We start from the raw sequence: 19,325 nt of genomic DNA on the forward strand, positions 1-19,325 counted from the left end.
TCAATATTTAAAGCAAACTCACCCATTCCTCCACATCTTCATGCACTATTTTATTGAAAAATCACTTTGAAAAACACCCCATAGCAGTGGCCATCATCAGTAAGCGCAAATGATGCATATAGAATTTATTTCTTGGAATGCATCTGATTTTAGGGCAGGCAGGCAGGCAGGAGGGTGTGCTTACCTGAGTAAGCCCCTCCTCCCCTCCTCTCAATGAAAGAAACAAAAATGCCAAGAGGATTTCTGGGATGTATGACATTTTGGCCTAGGCTGGAAATGAGGAAACAACTCAAGACATGTAAAAATAAAGATTAAAACAAATAAATATATTATATATTATATCTTCCTATCTATTTACTAAGGCTAGCAGCATACAGATTAAAAATAGCTAGTGCTTCTCCACTGCCTGATGCTTGTTCAGCGTTCTGAGCTTTGACTGAGGGGTGCAAATGCGATAAACATACAGCAGCAAGGACTTTCATGTACCGAACTACATAACGGGCCATTCCGCGTAATTCTTAGGTTTGGTATTAGGTCGTGCTGACCAATTCTTCCCCCCCACGGTTTGTGTGATGAAGACATCTGACCGGATAATACATCTAGACCTGTTGGTCACTAAGCCTCTTTGACCTGTATGGCATATGCCATTTCAAGCCACTACTTCCGGTAAGCCTCCATACTTTCTGGTGATGGTCCTGGCACTGTCTTCAAACTTCCGTGCACCTCTGGTCTTTTACGGTCCATTTATCTACCAGGCTACCGGGTCTAAAGCTTTTCTGCACGTACAAGAAAACACCTGCTCATCATTGCTTATGCACTGATATCACAGATTTTTTCTTTGGTGTTTTGGATTTTATATTTGAAATTTGTTTTTGATGTTTATTTGATTTGAACACATATATGTATTATTATTTTGCTTACTAGTCACTGTCACATGTGCTCACGTGGCATTTGTTTGGTTCACATTGTAATTTTGTGATGTCATTCTATGCTTAGTTTTTCTGCTTATACTTAACAATAGCGCCACACTTTGAATTTTCTGTTGTTATTTTTGTCCCTGAGTCTACGGGTGTGTTGGCTGCTTCTTTAGTTTGTTTTTAGCGCAGCGCTGTACCACATTTTACAAATAATGTTGACTGAGAGAATAAAGTTTAACTTTGACCAGTGGCGGCTGGTGCCCCAATCTTTTTGGGGGGGGCACAAACAAACTGAAAAATACTAAAAAAAAAATATCAATTGCAGTCACTGTGCCATCAAATGCTGCCACTGTGCCCATCAAATGCTGCCAATGTGCCCATCAAATGCTGCCACTCTGCCCATCCAATGCTGCCACTGTGACCCCCCGCCCGGCACTTACCCTGTCTCGGTGGGGCAGCGGGTGACGGAGGTGAGCAGTGTCCTCCGAGCAGTGTCTTCCGAGCGAATATTCATTCGCTGTTCTAACACACCTGGGTGAACTGCGAGCGCCATGCTTGACGCTCGCAGGTCACCTTTTTTGATGCCTATTAGAGCCTATGGCTTTAATCAGGTGCTTCAAAAACACCCCCTGCCTCTGTAATTCAGGCGCCCGAAAAGGTTGCATGCATTGTTGTATTTGAAGCCACACTGCCATGCAAAGGCACCTCTGCAATGTGTAGCCCTTAAAGTGATTCTAAAGTCTCGTTTTTTTTTTTCTTTAAAAATAACAAACATGTTATACTTACTGTACCTGCTCTATGCAGTGGTTTTGCACTGAGCAGCCCAGATCCTCCTCTTCTTGGGTCCCTCGCCAGAGCTCCTGGCCCCTCCCTTCTGTCGAAAAAAAATGTTTGACCAGTGATATTGAGCAAAGGGTTAGTGCCACATCCAATATTAGAGAAGAAAAGGAAAAATCCCCTTTGTGGTGGACTTTTAAGGCATTATCATTTTTTTCTAAGAAGATTTTAGTAGAATGTTTTAATAATTTCAAAAAGTATTTATTAGAAAAATGTATAGAAAACATAAAAAACACGGAATGTTTTTACATATCTAAAACTTAAACACTGTCACGAGGATGAGTCCTCTCCATTTGTTTGCTGGATGTCGAGACGAGTGGTCATAAGTTTTTGCTATTCAAGCTGTGGTCCACTACTCTTCCACAACACATCCGCTCCTGCACTTTGGGAATAGTACTTACAATTAGCAGAGCTTTTTTCTTTCCCGGCCCCAGTGGGTCTTCAGGCCTTTTTTACCCCTCGATCTTCCCTCCCTTGTTGTGGAGGAGGGGGTGTTGGGTCAATGGCGAGTCAAAAGTCCCCCCTGGGTCTGACATTGATATCCCTATATACATGTACTACTAAGGATTTCTTGGATGAGAATTTGAAAGCATGTGTGCTCTCCTATGTTTTTAAAGAGACAACTACTGGAATGTTAACTATACCGTCACAACATTTAAATATAATTTCTTCTTGCTAAATACCCCTGAAGAAGGAGACAACTTAGTACTCTGAAACGCATTGGGTACAAGAAGTATAGACTGGTATTGTGTTACATTGTCTATGACGGTGTTTAAGTTTTAGATATGTAAAAACATTCTGTGTTTTTTATGTTTTCTATACATTTTTCTAAAATACTTTTTGAAATTATTAAAACATTCTACTAAAATCTTCTTATAAAAAAAAATTATCGTGCCTTAAAAGTCCACCACAAAGGAGATTTTTCCTTTTCTTCTCCCTCCTGTAGAGTGCCCCCACAGCAAGAAGCTTGCTATGGGGGCACCCTAGCTGAGCTGCAGCTCTGTGTGTCCATTCAGACATGGAGCTGCAGTTTGGCCTCGCCCCTCCCACTGCCCTTATTGCCTAACTGACTTTAAGTGACAGCAGTGGCAGCAGTGTCTCGGCCAATTAGGAGGGAGAGTGCACATTGCTGGATCCAGATGAGGCTCATGTAAGTATTGAGGGGGGCTGAGGGGGGCTGCTGCACACAGAAGGTTTGCATTAATGTTAAAAACCTTCTGCCTTTAGAAACACCTTAACTCTAAACTATATGAGTGCCCAGCCTGAATACACTGCATCTGAGCTCCAAAAACCAAACATGTTATTTATTTCATTTTTTATATTCAAAGCAAACTCACCCATCTCACCATATCCTCATGCTTTATTTTGCTGAGAATTCACACCCCCTAGCATTTCTGGCCATGACCATCTTGAGAAAGGGCCAATAATTCATGTAGCATTCACTTCCTGGAATCCATCTGCCCTTAGCTCAGGCACGCAGGCAGAAGGTAGTGATGAGAAAATCCCTCCTCCCCTCCTGAAGACTCCTGGGATGTATGACATCATTTGTCTAGTCCTGGAAAACAGGATGTAACCAGAATGCATTTGAAGAAATGTAAAATGCAAGTTTAAAACAAGTAAATATAATATAATATAATATAATATACCTTCCTATCTATTTACTAATGCTAGCAACATAAGGATTAAAGATAGTCAATGTTGATTGAGAGAGTGAAGTTCCACTTTAAGAGCAGGCTTGCCTTGGAGGTAGCTCAAAGCTCCTTTAAAATACTGTAAGGAAAATGGCTGCACTTTGGTTCACTTGGTTCACTATATATATTTTTGATAAGAGGCCTGAACTCTTTTTTTTATTATACAAGATAGGTGAAACGCTTTTTTATGCAAGGCTTTGACAATGTTTAAGTGGAAATTTTATTGAGCGAGCTGTCTGCAAAAACAGCAGATTTGCGGTGACAATACTTGTGAATATGTACGGGAACAAGTTAGAACATCCCACCGCAAGTCTGGGCCTAATGCCAAACGGCTCCTTATCGAAAGTATCTTAAAAGGTTATTTCTATATTACACCCTTTTCTCGGAATTAAGCTAAGACAAATATATTTTGATAAGGAAATTTGGGGTATTTTTTTGTTAGGTTCTTTTTAAGCACGTCATTTAGCAGAAATATCATTGTCTTTACATATATGTCATATACCATGTAACTTGTGATACTTGTACTCTTGTGATTGGATAAGCTAAGGGACCGCCCCTTGGTTTGCCCCTAATGATGTATAATGAATTGTTTTCATATATAACATGTGAGAAAAATATAAAGGTTCATATTATCGATATCCAACATAATTGTGTGGTGTTGTTTATATCACTCATTTTCCAATCGATTGAAGAGGCCTTCTTGGTGTCTGAGTCCAGCTCGAGCTCAAGGAAAAGGTTTGGGGGCGCACTTGACCAGTTGACCAGTTGACCCCTACCCTGTCAGATGGTACCAGGAGTGGGGTACATATTCTGAAGTCTGGTGGTCAAAGCCAAAGCCAAAAGAATTTTGGCCAAAGCCAAAAAGGTAAGGTCTCTTTAAATTTCTTTTGCAAGGTGGTTTTCTTGTGCTTGACTGGACTTCAGAATATGTAAGGTCGGATCTGGTAAGGTCAAGTAGCTCGTCAAAATATAATAGGAAAATAATTGTATAAGTGTCCCCGCTAGGTTGGCCAGGACTGGTAGAATATTGTAAATATTTTACTAAGAAATAGGACTGGACATCAAGAACGTCTATGTTGTATTATGTTGTATTGAGTTATGTCCGATAAACTTAAGGTGGCCACCAAAAGTGAGAGATTTCACGCAGGACGCTGCGATAATTGTTGTCTTGGATTGTTGTTTGTGTATGAAGGATTTAGGACAAGATTGACAGCAACTTGTCCATGTGGTTACGTTAATAGAATTGGAAAAGGACCTTATTTTGAAAAAGGATATCCAAGGGTTTTGACTTTAAGGTTCAATATTCATAATCAGGTTCCTTTAAAACCAAATTTGACAGTAGCTGGTGTCAGAAGTCTGATTGAAAATCACTATAAACAACCTTATACTGTCTGTCCTAATTCATTGTTGGTCTGTGATTATAGAGATTTGTATGAATAATGGGAAATCAATTGGAAAAGGCAAGTTCTGGTGGTAAGTCAGAACAACCCACCCCAATTGATTTCGTTTCAGGAAACTATGGAAAATATTATACTGATCCATTTTGGGCACATGTACTAAAACGGGCACATAGTCTGCAAATATCGGGATTAACTCCCTATGGCCCTTGTAGCCAGAATGATTGGGAAGAAGTTACTAAAATGTGTGGGCAACACAAACAGTATAATTATCCACCATTTCCTTCTAACAATGATTATATGAAAGAGTGTTATAAAATATGGTCTAAAGCACTGAAGGACTATAAAAAGAAATTCCCACAGACTATATACAAAAACCCGTTACGTTTCCCCACCGCACCTGCCCCATTTTTAGACGCTCCAAAAGCTTGTAATCCCTTTTATGATTCAAGCGCCCCAACTCCTTATGTGTTTCCCAAAATTGACCATCCTAAGGAGGGACCTGGGAACCCTGAGACCCCCATAGAAACAATTAACCCAGAGAACGCAGAGACTCCCATAGAAACAATTAAACTAGTGAATCATGAGACCCCCATAGAAACAACTAAAGCAGATAAACAGAAAAAGAAATTATATCCCTCCCTAGAACTAACACTGGGGGGAATTTTGGCGATAGCTCAGGAAAAGGGTACTCATTGGTTAGAAGAACAAGAAAATCAGAGGCTAGCAATTAAAGAATATCTTACAACCATGGATAAACTATCCACAACAGTAGACAAACACCTAGAGATAGCTAGGACCAAGGTAGAACATAAGAAACAAAAAAGGACAAGACAGAACGAAATAAAAAGGTTACTAAGAGATTCAGAAAAAATATTACGGGAAATAGACGAGGAAGGTCAAATGATTACTCGAGCGGCAAAACAGAAATATCAGGACATAATTAACAAACATGGGGCAGACGAGAGTGACAGTGAATTGACAGAAGAATTAGAATCTTCAGAGGACGAGGATAGCGATACAAAAAATGCAGAAGCACAAGTACGCGAGGCAATAGACACGGCAGACACGGCATCACTTCCCACGGTGGTAACAGAAACCGTTGCCCTTTTAGCTGAACCCAAGACAACGTCCCAAGCCCAAACCCCTGAAAATAGTGCCCAAGCAATGTTCCTCCACATCACCATGGGCACTACTCAAGTTCAGATCCCTCTACCCTTGGGAACAATTAAAGAAATAAAAGACACTTGCCCCAAGCCTAATAAGGATCCAAAACAAGCAGTTAATTTTTTAAAAAGATACTGCTTGGGTGGAAGAATGTCAGCGGAGGATCTACAGATTATCATTAATGCAGTAGATCCTGACAGTACAGCCGAGATTACAATAAACGCATGGGTAACTGAAAGTAAACTATATCAAGCGGGGGAGGATTGGGAACAATTTTGGGCATCATTGTTGGCTGCCTGGAGGAAGGCTTATAGACCTGAAACACCAATCAATTATCTAATCTCGTGTAAACAGTTGCCGGGGGAATCTTTTCATTCCTTTGTCATACGACTGTATAAAATTTATGTATCATGTGGAATAGACAGTGACCCCTTATTTGTCAGTACGGCAATGAACAATGGGGACCCCAAGTCGGCCCAAATTATAAAACTGGTAAATCCTAACTGGGCGACACAGGCAGCAAAGGTATTTGTGGAAGACATACAAACAAGGGCAGCATCTGGTGTCTTTAATTCAAAAGGAGGACTCTTTACAATAATGGAGGACTCTGGAATAAAACAAGAAATCACACCGATGTGTACTTCTCTTCCAATGCCCACCTATGCATACAGACAACAATACCAAAACAGAGCTAATGTTCAGCAAGCTGACCAGGGTTGTTTCAATTGTGGGGACCCATCACATTGGAAATCAGACTGTCCACACAGGAGAGGATACAGACCCAGACGCGGTAATGGCCCACCTCCAAGGGGACGGGGTAGAGGATACAATTCAGACAGGACACATAGTCAGACTAGACCAAACCCTAGAAATGACCAACTCAACCAAACAAACACCAATACCCCGCAGAGGGTCCAAATGAATTGGCCAGGTAATTCTGGACATTCAAACAATAACCCATTTAGACAATAAGGAGGCCCAGAGCAGGTTCCAGCCCTGGTACTTCACATGTTTACAGATCATTGGAAAATCTTACCACAAGTGACCCTTAAGATCAAGGGTCAAGTGGTCAACCTAATGCTTGATTCAGGGGCCACAACAAATTGCCTAAACAATGAGAAATTTTTATGTGAAGATTGTACGGAGGGTTGCTCTATAGGGATCAATGGAACTGATGTGGTACACAAAATTACACCTCTCCTAGAGGTCTGTGACTTGGAGAACAGAGTGTTAACCAAATCTAGGTTTGCAATACTAGAACAATGTCCCTTATGCCTAATGGGCAGGGACCTAATGTCTAAATTGAAACTGAATATAACTTTTACAGCAGAAGGAGGGATTATTGCCAAATCCCCTCACTGTGATTTACAGATGCCAAAAAGACAAGATTTTCTGTGTTACTTCATGTCAGTTCCTACATACTTAGAAACACATCCCATCTGGGCAAAGTCCAAAACTGATGTAGGACACATACCTTGTACACCATATGTACCCACCTTCAAACCAGACACGGTACCCACATTCCAGAAACAATACCCTTTGTCAAAAGAAAAGATCATGGGACTTCAGCCTCTGATAGAAGAATACCTAAGATTAGGTATTCTGAGGCCTATAATTAGTCCCTGGAACACACCAGTTAATCCAGTAAGGAAGGCTAATGGGGAATGGAGGATGGTGCAGGATCTTAGGGTAGTCAACAAAAGTATACAACCCTTACCCCCACTAGTGGCAGATATTACAGGGATATTCATCAATATTCCTGCACGGTCCTCCATATACACGGTACTAGACCTGTCAAACGCATTTTTCAGTATAGAAGTGCATGAGGACTTCCAAGATATCTTTTCTTTCACATGGTCCACCGAACAGGCCATTGGCCAGCAGGTAACCTGGACCAGGCTTCCGCAAGGTTATGTGGACAGTCTGGCCGCATTCTCAATGGTGCTTAAAGCCACCATGGATGACTGGGTCCCCCCAATTAAATACACACTCTTGCAGTATGTTGGTGATCTACTGATATGTAGTGAAAGCAGGGCACAATGTGAGGTCGATTCCGAGAGTCTGATGTCGCACCTAGCACTCAAGGGTCACCTGGCATCGAGAAAGAAGATTCAGTGGGCCCAAGAGCAGGTAGAGTACCTGGGGTGCGTCATTGCAGAGGGAACACGGATGGTGTCTCCAAAACGGGTCGAAGCCCTCACTTGTCTCGGCCCACCAAAGGACAAAGCGTCACTATTGTCCTTCCTAGATTCAATAGTATACTGTAGGCAGTGGATACCTGATTGTTCCTACTATGACTCTCTGCTAAGGCAGGTAACAACAGCACAGGCACCAAAACTGATCACATACACCCCAGAAATGACTGAAGCCTTTCAAATCCTTTTGAAATCACTGGCCTCGGCTCCGGCCCTTGGCTTGCCAAATTATGAAAAGCCCTATGCCCTATACTGTGTGGTCAGGGGTCATGCCTTTGCTGCAGTTCTAGCCCAAATGCATGGCACCCACTACCGCCCCGTAGCCTACATCTCAAAAAAACTACCAGTGACAGTCCAAGGGATGCCGGGCTGCTTACAAGCGCTGGCAGCCTGTGCAATGACTGTAAAAGAAGCACAAAAGATCACTCTAGGGACTCCAACCACCCTATACACATCACACAGTGTCCTCCATTTGTTACAAAACATGAACACCCAACACATGACTACACAATGTTCATCAGGGTATGAAATCATTCTTACAAACACGCACAACTTAACTGTCAAAAGCTGTGCTGAAGTAACACCGGCAATCAAACTCTTACACGCTCTGCTAAAACTCCCAGTCACTCCCCAAGACTGTCATGACTGTACACAAGAACTTCTCACTGTCACAGCACCTCGAAGAGATCTCACTGATCTGCCTAATCCAGACTACCCTAACGTCTTTATAGATGGTAGCTGCACACGTCCAGCAGACAATCAATACAAAACAGGCTATTCGGTGGTAATGCTACCGGATCTCATTCTAGAAGATGGTTACCTTACTGGCGCAACCTCCGCACAACAAGCTGAGCTGTATGCACTCACCAGGGCATGTTTAATACACAAAGGAAAAAAGGTGAACATTTACACAGACAGCAGGTACGCATTCGGGGTCGCGCACAATTATTGTATGATCTGGTTTAGGCGCGGATTCCGCACCGCAGATAACAAAAAAATAAATAACAGTGGTTATGTGTACGATCTAATTAATGCAATACAACAGCCCGATAAATTAAACATTGTCAAAGTTAAGGGACATGCCACTGACGGATCCCTAGAGTCACAGGGAAACGCTCTAGCAGACAGAGTAGCAAAAGCTGCAGCAGAAAGACAGCCTCAACCACATGACACAAAGCTCTTATTATTCCAGAATGACTTTAACACCCCCTCGTTTCAACACACATCTGCACTCTTGCAAAGACAGGCATCGGCTGATGACCTGGACTACTGGACCGAGGTGGGTTTGACCAGAGACCCTACAGGTCTCTGGACAAACAAGGAGGGAGTCATAGGGATACCTAGAGCAGCAGCGCCCCTATTGCTGTCTTATCTCCACTGCCCAGGACATATAGGACCCAGACCACTCTTAAAAAAGTATGAAGACTGTTTTAGCACACGCAAGGCATATGAATTAGTACAACAGCTTGTCTCCTCCTGTCTGACTTGTGCTCAGAACAATGTTCAGGGCCCCCAACATGGGAAACATGGACATTTGTCACCACCATTAGGCCCACTACAAGACTTACAGATAGACTTCGCACATATGCCCAGGCAGAGAGGTAATCTCAAATATTTGTGCGTGTTGGTGGACAAATTTTCAGCTTGGCCAGAGGCAATACCCGTTACAGGGGAAACCGCAGGCATTGCAGCCCGGTGTCTGATCAATCATTGGATCAGTCGATACGGACTTCCTACCACCATATATTCTGACCAAGGTCCAGCATTTACTTCAAAACTGGTGAAAGAATTGACAAGGGTATTAGGGATACAGTGGAAGCTACACATCCCATACCACCCACAGAGTTCAGGGGTAGTGGAAAGAATGAATAGAACAATCAAGGACAAATTAAAAAAAGCTACTAACGGTACCATGAAGGACTGGCTAAAATACCTGCCAGGGGTCCTCTTCCAGATAAGAACCACTCCCCACAGTAGGACAGGCTTATCCCCATATGAAATACTAATGGGAAGACCAGCCCAAAAGAAAGCAATTGTTTCTTTTGGGCTGGTTAATCTTTATTCCTTACAGGAAGAGCACGTGAAACATCTGGTAAGTAGCCTTACTGAAAACTACGACAAGGTAGCTGTCACTTTTCCTCCTCTTTCCACAGAACCTACACACCCCTTCATACCCGGTGACAAAGTCTTGATAAAGCAGCTTGCAGCAAGGAAGGTACCAGGGCCCATTTACCAAGGACCATTTGAAGTACTCAAAGCAACCCGAACTGCCATCCTCACAGACCAAGGACCACAATGGATCCACGCATCAAGGATAAAGAAAGCACCAAGCCTGGAAGCAAGCCAAGGACCACAAAAGAAAGAGGCATTGAACTCAAACCCCTGCCCAAGCCCTCTACTATCTCCACCCGGAAGCCCCCCAATCCCCCCCAAAGGCCCCCCAACCCCCCCCAATCCCTAGAGATCTTAAGCAATGCACCAGAAGTCCAGACTTGCTCAAGAGTTAGGGATTACATTTTGCAGAGGAGAAAAGTGCCTAAAGAGTGATGTCTCTCTGTTTCTGAATCGAATGAGCAAATTTTTGAGCACTTGTATAGCTGTTAGGAGCTGAGCCACAGCACTTTCACTTAAAGCGGAGCTTCAGTCCCCATAACTGCTTTTTTTAAAAAAAAAAGCTTCCCTGTGGTTGCTACAACTTCGACTATAATATTTGCATAATGTTAATAATGTCTTGCTTCTTCTTTCTTATGCCCGTACACACGGTCGGACTTTGTTCGGACATTCCGACAACAAAATCCTAGGATTTTTTCCGACGGATGTTGGCTCAAACTTTTCTTGCATACACACGGTCACACAAAGTTCTCGGGAAATCCGATCGTTCTAAACGCGGTGACGTAAAACACGTACGACGGGACTATAAACGGGGCAGTGGCCAATAGCTTTCATCTCTTTATTTATTCTGAGCATGCGTGGCACTTTGTCCGTCGGATTTGTGTACACACAATCGGAATTTCCGACAATGGATTTTGTTGTCGGAAAATTTTATATCCTGCTCTCAAACTTTGTGTGTCGGAAAATCCGATGGAAAATGTCCGATGGAGCCCACACACGGTCGGAATTTCCGACGACACGCTCCGATCGGACATTTTCCATTGGAAAATCCGACCATGTGTAAGGGGCATTAGAAATCAATAAAATATTACTTGATCTCGGAACCAGGCAGGGGCCATCGGGGTTGTGGGCATCTGAAGCTCGCTTGTGTTTATTTCTGGGATTAGGTGCAGCTGGCTACTCAGCATGCACCTCCTGATCTTGGGCCTGCGCAGTTTCTTCATGACAGGTTACCATAGTGCTGTGCAGTGCTGTGCCACAATCTTTGTCCCCATCATAGTGCTGTGCAACATTCATTTCCACAAACATCTCAATTTACTGCTTCTGCTGCTGCCGTTCATGCCACCGCTAACGATTCTTTCTCCACCGCAGCTTGCGCAGTTCAAAAACGATGCCTAACTCCGCCTAGCATTGCGTCATTTTCGGTTTTGAAATAACTTGATTCTGGAAGCGGAGGATGCGTGTTGACTCCTGGGATTGATGACACTGATATCCCACGAGCCAACAGGAGAGGAGAAATGACGTACCTCACCGCGGCATGTTGGGCCAGAAGTGAGGGGATTAGTGAAGAAAAAAAGGGATTTAAACGAAACAGAAAAAAAAAAAAAATATCCAAAAAGTAATGGCACAGGGATGGACTACCAGTGGGAAATAAGGTGGAACACCGCTTTAAGTTTGGATAGGATATCCTACAATATCTAAGTGACAAATGTCTCGTACTTTCATATTACGTTGTGTGGTGGAGTTCTGAATGGAAAAGTCGTTCACCATAAAGAAATAAAGGCATAGTCATCTACGAATGAGGACAAGGCTAAAGATTGCATTATAAATGAACGTTATTGTGTAATTTATCTTTCATAATATCTTAAAGTGGAACTAAACCAATCGATTTAACAGCTACAAAAAACAGTTATATTCCCAGTATGCCGGGAATGCTAGCTGTCACATTGTTTGCGCTCTCAACTAAACTGTCAAACCATCAATTGGCTGGTCTCATAACTGATAACATGTGAAGCACCATGGCAGTTGCAGATCAAACAGAAGCTAAGATGGCAACTTCCTTGGCTGTAAAAGGATAGGAGGGTTTAGTTCTGCTTTAAAGACCAACTCCAGTATCATTTTCAAATCCAGCACTGCCATCCTCATCATCCCTCTGTACTTACTGGACACCGTTCCTCTTTTAGGTGAAGGAAACAGCATCATATTTCCCATCTTTTGGTGTAGATCATCTCCTGCACCCATTTTATAATCCTGTCACCAGCAACTACCATACGTCATTTCCCTGGGCAAGATTCCTGATGGTGACAATAATGAGAATGTTCAATGTGCTTGTAATCCCTTTAAGGAGAGCATGTGGTCAGGTGACAATGCAGGAAAACAATCAGGAGAGGGGGCAAAGAGTTGTCACCCTATAACAGAAACTCCCTGCACAAGAACCCTAATAGTAGGATCACCTGTCATTATTTTCTGTCATTATTTTGTCATTATTGTCTACATTTACAAACACTGACTTTTGAATCTGGTAAAACATGTATGAGTTTTTGGTAATTGGGTTTACATCTACTCAGGACTGCATGTACAGTATGTAATGGCAAGAGGTGCTGGGGTGTGCTGAGGGGTCCATTGGTGCTGGCTGCTGGGACGTCTAATGTTGCTGGGTGGGGGAATCTATTGTTGAGGGATGGGTCTATTGTGGCTGGGGGGATCAATTGTTTCTTGGAGAGATATACTGTTGAGGGAGGGGTCTATTGTTGCTGAAGGGTCTATTAATGCTGGCTGCAGAGGGATCTATTGTTGCTGGGGGTACTATTGTTTAGGGTGGGATATAGTGTTTATATTGCTAAGGGGGGGGGGGGTCAATTGCTGTTGAGAGGAATCTACTGTTGAGGGAGGGGTCTATTATTGTTGGCTGAAGGAGGGTCTATTAATGCTGGCTGCTGGGAGATCTATTGTTGTGGGTAGGGGGTTATTATTCCTGGGGTAGATCTGTTGTTGCTTGGGGAGGGTATTTTGTTGCAGGGGGTATTTTGTTGCTGGGGGGGTATTTAATATTGCTCAAGGGGGTCTGTTGTTGCTTTGGGGGCTATTGTTGCTAGTTGCAGGGGATCTATTTTACTGCTTTTCTTGTTATCATTAACAAATTCCATACAAATTAAGGGGTGCTTGGAGGCAAGGGGTGACTTGGAAGAGGGGAACACCTGTGCCTATTTTCAGAGAAATTAAGCCCTACATCTACTGTACCTTAACAAAAAAATGTGAACTCTATATTTCAGAGATATGTTTTAAGTACCAGTAAAGTAGGTTTAGGATTTGGTGTCACACAGTATAACACCCGCTATGCAAACCTGTTTGATATCCAAATTCTTATGAGTAAATCTTGTAAGATTGGAACTTCAAAGGCTAGAAAAGAGAATGAAGGAAAAGATGAATAACATCTTGCACTAAATAAACTTTCTGCCTGTTTTCAGAAGAATTTAATATATGTATAATTATACAGATTTTTTCATAATTTCAATATTTATTTTCTTTAGCCACTTGCCGACCGCCGCACGACTATATACGTCGACAGAGCGGCACGGGCAGGCAAAAGGACGTGTATGTACGTCCTTGCCTGCCCGCGGGTGGGGGGTCCGATCGGACCCCCCCCCGGTGCCTGCGGCGGTCGGCAAATCTTCCCCGGCGATCGGAGGTGAGGGGGAGGCCATCCATTCGTGGCCCCCCCCTCGCGATCGCTCTCAGCCAATGGGATCATTTCCCTGCCTCTGTATTGTACACAGAGGCAGAGGAAATGATGTCATCTCTCCTCGGCTCGGTATTTTCCGTTCCGGGCCGAGGAGAGAAGACTGCAATGTAAGTGCACCAACACACTACACACAGTAGAACATGCCAGGCACACTAAACACCCCGATCCCCCCCCCGATCGCCCCCCGATCCCCCCCCAATCACCCCCCCCCCCTGTCACAAACTGACACCAAGCAGGTTTTTTTTTTTTTTTTTTTTTTTTTTTTCTGATTACTGTATTGGTGTCAGTTTGTGACAGTTACAGTGTCAGGGCAGTGAGTGTTAGGCCCCCTGTAGGTCTAGGGTACCCCCCTAACCCCCCCTAATAAAGTTTTAACCCCTTGATCACCCCCTGTCACCAGTGTCGCTAAGCGATCATTTTTCTGATCGCTGTATTAGTGTCGCTGGTGATGCTAGTTAGTGAGGTAAATATTTAGGTTCGCCGTCAGCGTTTTATAGCGACAGGGACCCCCATATACTACCTAATAAATGTTTTAACCCCTTGATTGCCCCCTAGTTAACCCTTTCACCACTGATCACTGTATAACCGTTACGGGTGACGCTGGTTAGTTTGTTTATTTTTTATAATGTCAGGGCACCCGCCGTTTATTACCGAATAAAGATTTAGCCCCCTGATCGCCCGGCGGTGATATGCGTCGCCCCAGGCAGCGTCAGATAAGCGCCAGTACCGCTAACACCCACGCACGCAGCATACGCCTCCCTTAGTGGTATAGTATCTGTACAGATCAATATCTGATCCGATCAGATCTATACTAGCGTCCCCAGCAGTTTAGGGTTCCCAAAAACACAGTGTTAGCGGGATCAGCCCAGATACCTGCTAGCACCTGCGTTTTGCCCCTCCGCCCAGCTCGGCCCAGCCCACCCAAGTGCAGTATCGATCGATCACTGTCACTTACAAAACACTAAACGCATAACTGCAGCGTTCGCAGAGTCAGGCCTGATCCCTGCGATCGCTAACAGTTTTTTTGGTAGCATTTTGGTGAAATGGCAAGCACCAGCCCCAGGCAGCGTCAGGTTAGTGCCAGTACCGCTAACACCCACGCACGCACCGTACACCTCCCTTAGTGGTATAGTATCTGAACGCATCAATATCTGATCCGATCAGATCTATACTAGCGTCCCCAGCAGTTTAGGGTTCCCAAAAACGCAGTGTTAGCGGGATCAACCCAGATACCTGCTAGCAACTGCGTTTTACCCCTCCGCCCGGCCCAGCCCAGCCCACCCAAGTGCAGTATCGATCGATCACTGTCACTTACAAAACACTAAACGCATAACTGCAGCGTTCGCAGAGTCAGGCCTGATCCCTGCGATCGCTAACAGTTTTTTTTGTAGCGTTTTGGTGAACTGGCAAGCACCAGCCCCAGGCAGCGTCAGGTTAGTGCCAGTAGCGCTAACACCCACGCACGCACTGTACACCTCCCTTAGTGGTATAGTATCTGAACTGATCAATATCTGATCCGATCAGATCTATACTGGCGTCCCCAGCAGTTTAGGGTTCCCAAAAACGCAGTGTTAGCGGGATCAGCCCAGATACCTGCTAGCACCTGCGTTTTGCCCCTCCGCCCGGCCCAGCCCAGCCCACCCAAGTGCAGTATCGATCGATCACTGTCACTTACAAAACACTAAATGCATAACTGCAGCGTTCGCAGAGTCAGGCCTGATCCCTGCGATCGTTAACAGTTTTTTTGGTAGCGTTTTGGTGAACTGGCAAGCGCCAGCGGCCTAGTACACCCCGGTCGTAGTCAAACCAGCACTGCAGTAACACTTGGTGACGTGGCGAGTCCCATAAGTGCAGTTCAAGCTGGTGAGGTGGCAAGCACAAGTAGTGTCCCGCTGCCACCAAGAAGACAAACACAGGCCCGTCATGCCCATAGTGCCCTTCCTGGTGCATTCGCCAATCCTAATTGGGAACCCACCACTTCTGCAGCGCCCGTACTTCCCCCATTCACATCCCCAACCAAATGCAGTCGGCTGCATGAGAGGCATTTTTATGTCCTCCCGAGTACCCCTACCCAACGAACCCCCCCAAAAAAGATGTTGTGTCTGCAGCAAGCGCGGATATAGGCGTGACACCCGCTATTATTGTCCCTCCTGTCCTGACAATCCTGGTCTTTGCATTGGTGAATGTTTTGAACGCTACCATACACTAGTTGAGTATTAGCGTAGGGTACAGCATTCCACAGACTAGGCACACTTTCACAGGGTCTCCCAAGATGCCATCGCATTTTGAGAGACCCGAACCTGGAACCGGTTACAGTTATAAAAGTTAGTTACAAAAAAAGTGTAAAAAAAAAAAAAAAAAAAAAAACACAAACAAAAATATAAAATAAAAAATAATAGTTGTCGTTTTATTGTTCTCTCTCTCTTTATTCTCTCTCTATTGTTCTGCTCTTTTTTACTGTATTCTATTCTGCAATGTTTTATTGTTATTATGTTTTATCATGTTTGTTTTTCAGGTATGTAATTATTTATACTTTACCGTTTACTGTGCTTTATTGTTAACCATTTTTTTGTCTTCAGGTACAGCATTCACGACTTTGAGTGGTTATACCAGAATGATGCTTGCAGGTTTAGGTATCATCTTGGTATCATTCTTTTCAGCCAGCGGTCGGCTTTCATGTAGAAGCAATCCTAGCGGCTAATTAGCCTCTAGACTGCTTTTACAAGCAGTGGGAGAGAATGCCCCCCCCCCACCGTCTTCCGTGTTTTTCTCTGGCTCTCCTGTCTCAACAGGGAACCTGAGAATGCAGCCGGTGATTCAGCCAGCTGACCATAGAGCTGATCAGAGACCAGAGTGGCTCCAAACATCTCTATGGCCTAAGAAACCGGAAGCTACGAGCATTTTATGACTTAGATTTCGCCGGATGTAAATAGCGCCATTGGGAAATTGGGAAAGCATTTTATCATACCTATCTTGGTGTGGTCAGATGCTTTGAGGGCAGAGGAGAAATCTAGGGTCTAATAGACCCCAATTTTTTCAAAAAAGAGTACCTGTCACTACCTATTGCTATCATAGGGGATATTTACATTCCCTGAGATAACAATAAAAATGATTAAAAAAAAAAAAAAATGAAAGGAACAGTTTTAAAATAAGATAAAAAAGCAAAAAAATAATAAAGAAAAAAAAAAAAAAAAAAAAAGCACCCCTGTCCCCCCTGCTCTCGCGCTAAGGCGAACGCAAGCGTCGGTCTGGCATCAAATGTAAACAGCAATTGCACCATGCATGTGAGGTATCACCGCGACGGTCAGATCAAGGGCAGTAATTTTAGCAGTAGACCTCCTCTGTAAATCTAAAGTGGTAACCTGTAAAGGCTTTTAAAGGCTTTTAAAAATGTATTTATTTTGTTGTCACTGCACGTTTGTGCGCAATTGTAAAGCATGTCATGTTTGGTATCCATGTACTCGGCCTAAGATCATCTTTTTTATTTCATCAAACATTTGGGCAATATAGTGTGTTTTAGTGCATTAAAATGTAAAAAAGTGTGTTTTTTCCCCAAAAAATGCGTTTGAAAAATCGCTGCGCAAATACTGTGTGAAAAAAAAAAATTAAACACCCACCATTTTAATCTGTAGGGCATTTGCTTTAAAAAAATATATAATGTGTGGGGGTTCAAAGTAATTTTCTTGCAAAAAAAAATAATTTTTTCATGTAATCAAAAAGTGTCAGAAAGGGCTTTGTCTTCAAGTGGTTAGAAGAGTGGATGATGTGTGACATAAGCTTCTAAATGTTGTGCATAAAATGCCAGGACAGTTCAAACCCCCCCCAAATGACCCCATTTTGGAAAGTAGACACCCCAAGCTATTTGCTGAGAGGCATGTCGAGTCCATGGAATATTTTATATTGTGACACAAGTTGCGGGAAAGAGACAAATTATTATTTTTTTTTTTTTTTTTTGCACAAAGTTGTCACTAAATGATATATTGCTCAAACATGCAATGGGAATATGTGAAATTACACCCCAAAATACATTCTGTTGCTTCTCCTGAGTACGGGGATACCACATGTGTGAGACTTTTTGGGAGCCTAGCCACGTATGGGACCCCGAAAACCAAGCACCGCCTTCAGGCTTTCTAAGGGCGTAAATTTTTGATTTCACTCTTCACTGCCTATCACAGTCTCGGAGGCCATGGAATGCCCAGGTGGCACAAACCCCCCCCCAAATGACCCCATTTTGGAAAGTAGACACCCCAAGCTATTTGCTGAGAGGTATAGTGAGTATTTTGCAGACCTCACTTTTTGTCACAAAGTTTTGAAAATTAAAAAAAGAAAAAAAAAATTTTTTTTTTTGTCTTTCTTCATTTTCAAAAACAAATGAGAGCTGCAAAATACTCACCATGCCTCTCAGCAAATAGCTTGGGGTGTCTACTTTCCAAAATGGGGTCATTTGGGGGGGGTTTGTGCCACCTGGGCATTCCATGGCCTCCGAAACTGTGATAGGCAGTGAAGAGTGAAATCAAAAATGTACACCCTTAGAAATCCTGAAGGCGGTGATTGGTTTTCGGGGTCCCGTACGCGGCTAGGCTCCTAAAAAGTCCCACACATGTGGTATCCCCGTACTCAAGAGAAGCAGCAGAATGTATTTTGGGGTGCAATTCCACATATGCCCATGACCTGTGTGAGCAATATATCATTTAGTGACAACTTTGTGCAAAAAAAAAAAAAATAAATAAATAAATTGTCACTTTCCCGCAACTTGTGTCAAAATATAAAATATTCCATGGACTCAACATGCCTCTCAGCAAATAGCTTGGGGTGTCTACTTTCCAAAATGGGGTCATTTGGGGGGGGTTTGTGCCATCTGGGCATTTTATGGCCTTCAAAACTGTGATAGGTAGTGAGGAGTAAAATCAAAAATGTACGCCCTTAGAAATCCTGAAGGCAGTGATTGGTTTTCGGGGCCCCGTATGCGGCTAGGCTCCCAAAAAGTCCCACACATGTGGTATCCCCATACTCAGGAGAAGCAGCTAAATGTATTTTGGGGTGCAATTCCACATATGCCCATGGCCTGTGTGAGCAATATATCATTTAGTGACAACTTTTTGTAATTTTTTTTTTTTTTTTTTCATTATTCAATCACTTGGGACAAAAAAAATGAATATTCAATGGGCTCAACATGCCTCTCAGCAATTTCCTTGGGGTGTCTACTTTCCAAAATGGGGTCATTTGTGGGGGTTTTGTACTGCCCTGTCATTTTAGCACCTCAAGAA

This window comes from Aquarana catesbeiana, linkage group LG05 (assembly GCF_042186555.1).
Source record: "Aquarana catesbeiana isolate 2022-GZ linkage group LG05, ASM4218655v1, whole genome shotgun sequence".
Lineage (NCBI taxonomy): Eukaryota > Metazoa > Chordata > Amphibia > Anura > Ranidae > Aquarana > Aquarana catesbeiana.